Source organism: Lepidochelys kempii, chromosome 1 (assembly GCF_965140285.1).
Source record: "Lepidochelys kempii isolate rLepKem1 chromosome 1, rLepKem1.hap1, whole genome shotgun sequence".
NCBI lineage: Eukaryota > Metazoa > Chordata > Testudines > Cheloniidae > Lepidochelys > Lepidochelys kempii.
This window is the reverse complement of record NC_136380.1, coordinates 347,026,581-347,030,833: the sequence shown is the minus strand read 5'-3', so window position 1 is coordinate 347,030,833 and position 4,253 is coordinate 347,026,581.

Sequence of the window (4,253 nt, the reverse complement as noted above, 5' to 3'; positions counted from 1 at the left end):
CTGGGGGAATTCTGCACCACTGCGAGTGCACAGAATTCATGTCCCTGCAGATTTCTTTGCTTCCCCACAGAAAAATGACTTCTGACTGGGAAGCAAAGGGAAGCTGCAAGAGTGGTCATGCGTTCCTCCCCAGCAGCATGGGCGCATCATTTCGGGCACCCAGAACAGATGGAGAGGTAAATCAGTGCGGTGGAGGTAGGGGGAGGAAGGGGCTGCGGACACTCCTATCCTGCACCGGGATCAGCTGCTAGTCTCAATTGGGCTGGCGATGCGGAAGGATGGGACTTCCTCTTCCCCTGAAAGGAGCAGTGGGGTCCAGGTCAGACTCAAACCCAGAAACCTTCCCTGACTGTAGGAAGCTCCGCACCCACCCCTGCTTCCTGTTCCCATTGCTCCAGAGCCTCATGGGGAGGGGTCTCTGTACGGGGAGCTGCTCCCTCATCCAACCAGCCACCATCCGTTTGACCCCCCCATACCCATCCCCCCACCGAGCCTCACCCCCACACCCAGAACCCCCCACTGAGTCCCCTACACCCGCACCCAAACCCCCACCCAACCAACCTCAGCCACTGCACCCAACCTTGCTGCCAAGCCCCTCCCCTCTGCACTCCGACCCTCCTGCCAAGCCCCTTCCCCAGCATTTGGACTCCCCTGCTGAGCCCCACCCACCCTGCATTCGGATCCCTGCCAAGCCCCTTCCCCCTGCATCCATGCCCATACCCCTGCACCCAGAACACCCCTGCTGAGACCCCCACATTTGAACCCCCACCATAACAAGCCCCTCCCCCTGTACCTGAACCACCCCGATGAGAAGGGTGACCAAATGTCCCAATTTTATAGGGACAGGCCTGATATTTGGGGCTTTTTCTTATGTAGGTACCTATTACTCCCCACCCCTGTCCCGATTTTTCACACTTGCTATCTGGTCAGCCTACCGACGAGCCACCACACCCAGACCTCCACCCCACTGAGCCCCAGCCAGCTGCACACAGTCACCCACTCCACCAAGCACCACTCCCCTACCACCTGGACCTCCCCGCTGAGCCCCTGCACCCAGACCCCCTCACTGATCCCCCATCATCCTGACACCCAGACCCACCCTGCTGAGCCCGAACTACCTTCACCTGGACCACCCTGCAGAGTCCCATGGCCCCTGCACACAGAACCCATCAAAGCATCCCTGTGCATCCAGATCTCCCACTGAGCTGCCCGCACTCAGATTGCCCCACACAGAACCCTTTCACCCCACACCTGGATCCCCCCCCACTAAGCCCAGCCACACTTGGATCATGCCAGGCTAGGATCAGGCCTAGATCAGGGGGCAGGGCTGGGCATGTGTGCGAGCTCTGTCTTTTCGCTTGCAATCTTGGTGTGCCTGGCGTGGAGGGGCAGAGCCCTGGAGTGTTTCTGGGCCAGGCCAGGCCCTAGTGCTGTGATAGGGTTGGGTGCAGCCTCATTGCCGAGCCCATGTCCCATCTCCATGCAGCCAGTGGCCTGAGCTCCCCACTGCCATATGGGAGCCTCCACATTTATTTATTGACAAATAAAATTTGCAGAATTTTAAAATACGGTGCACAGAATTTTTATTTCTTTTGGTGCAGAATTTTTAATTTTTTGGCACAGAATTCCCTCAGGAATAAACTCCTACTGAATGAGCACAGGCCATCATTCAGAGGTTTGGGACTTACCTCCCATAAGCCGCTATTCTGACAGCGACTCCATGTGGACAGACACCCGGGAGCTCCATTGTCTCCAACAAGGCTCCATGCAAGTCGACCTCAGAGCCCACACAGCACTCCACTGACGTCACTTGCAGGATTAGGGCCCACCCCACTGCCTGTGTGTTACTGCTGCACTTGCAAGCAATGGAGGGACCTGGAGACTCCTGGGGATAAAAGAGTGGGGGCTGCTGGTGGAGAGCTTTCCTCCAGGGGCCCTTGGCTTGAGAATTCACTGCCCACTGGGCTATGGGATACTCAGACGTGGGGCTCCCGCAGCCTCTCCTCTACAACTAACGAAAGAGTCATTTGGGGGAGGGGAAAAAGCGAGTGAGAATGGCTCTATAGCCCAGAGGTTCAAGCTCTCATCCAGGCGGTGGGAGACGCAGGGGTCCAGGCCCCCTGCGCCAATGACTCTTTAATTATTGGTCCACAGTGGAACAGCTACAACAGGAAAGATTCAGGAGCCCTGCAACAGAATACCCCATAGCCCAGTGGTCAGAGGTCGCACCTGAGCGGTGGGAGAACCCAGATCAAATCCCTTCACCTCCTCAGATGGAGAGGGGCTTGAACTGGGGGGTGGTCTCCCACATCCCAGGTGAGTACCCAAACCACTGGGCTAAAAGTGATCAGGGAGCTCCGCCTTTGCCCCCTCCTCCAGCCTCTTGCAGAGGCGCCTAACTCCAAAGAGCGCTCCCGGCTGTGAATCCCTAGCCGAGACAGCGTGTATGATATGACAACATCCCTGCAGCCCAGATGTAGTCACTTAGAGACTGGTCAGCGTCTCCCGTTGGCTGGCTTAGGTGGCTTCCTGCCGAGTGTGCTGCGTTCGAAGGCCCCTCTCTCTCCCTGAGCATTTCATGCGCAGCCTGGCGCCTAACTCAGCCTGCGCAGATTCTGGGATTTTTCCAGGTGCCTAAAAGCAACGCTCAGCGTCCCCACACCGAACTCCTTCTGCATTGGGCGTTGGGCCCAGATTAAGGCCTAAATACCTAGGAGCCTAAATATCTTTGTGGAACTGAGCCTTGGTAGCCTTGCCACCTTTCTAATTTTTGGTAACTGGACCCTCGAGACCCCGCGCCCTGCCCGTCCGCTTCCCCCATGGTCCTGCCCCTCCTCTACCTCTACCCCCCAAGCCCCCCTGCCCTGCCGCTTCCCCCAAGGTCCCGCCCCTGCTCCACCTCTTCTCCCCAACCCCTGCCCTGCCTCTTCTCCCAAGGCCTCCCCCTGCTCCACCTCTTCCCCCCAACCCCTGCCCCCTGCCCTGCCGCTTCCCCCAAGGTCCTGCCCCTGCTTCACCTCTTCCCCCCAATCTCAACCCCCATGCCCTGCCCTGCCTCTTCCCCCAAGGCCTCCCCCTGCTCCACCTCTTCCCCCCCAACCCCTGCCCTGCCCTGCCCTGCCCTGCCTCTTCCCCCAAGGTCCCGCCCCCTGTTCAGCCTCTTCTCCGAAGGACCCATCCCTCCTCCACCTCTTCCCTCCAGTCCCCACTGCCATCTGCCTCTTCCCCAGGCCCCACCCCTTTTTTCCCCTCTTCCCCCAAGGCCATGCTCCCCCTGCTCACTCCTCTGCCCTCCTCTCCGTGTGGCTCGCTGGACTGTCTCCAGGAGGCTGCCTGCAGGTAGGAGGCAGGGGCTGGCATGGGTTCATGACCCAGCACCTCCACCCACCCCGCAGTAACCAGACGCTTGATTCGGGTACCCTTTAGGGTTGCCAGGGTCCCCAAAAACCAGGCACTTGGCAACCCTAAATGGTGCCCGGACACAGAAGCCAAAACCCAGACTGTCCAGGTAAAACCCTAAGCCTTAGCCTCGCTGTGCCTCAGTTCCCCACCTGTACAGTGGGCATAATAACACTACCCTGCCTCCCAGGGGGGCATGAGGATAAACACATTAACGAGGACTTGTGGCACCTTAGAGACTAACCAATTTATTTGAGCATAAGCTTTCATGAGCTACAGCTCACTTCATCGGATGCATGCAGTGGAAAATACAGTGGGGAGATTTATATACACAGAGAACATGAAACAATGGGTGTTACCATCCACACTGTAAGGAGAGCGATCAGGTAATGTGAGCTATCACCAGCAGGAGAGTGCGGGGTGGGGTGGGGGGAAACTTTTGTAGTGATAATCAAGATGGGCCATTTGCAGCAGTTAACAATACACAAAGTAAAACTATTTCCCCTTGTTTATTCCCCTCCCCCCACACTGTTCCTCAGATGTTCTTGTTAACTGATGGAAATGGCCCACCTTGATTATCACTACAAAAGTTTTTCTTCCCCGCCCCCAACTCTCCTGCAGGTAATAGCTCACATTACCTGATCACTCTCCTTACAGTGTGGATGGTAACACCCATTGTTTCATGTTCTCTGTGTATATAAATCTCCCCACTGTATTTTCCACTACATGCATCCAATGAAGTGGGCTGTAGCTCACGAAAGCTTATGCTCAAATAAATTGGTTAGTCTCTAAGGTGCCACAAGTCCTCCTCTTCTTTTTGTGAATGCAGACTAACACAGCTGCTACTCTGAAAC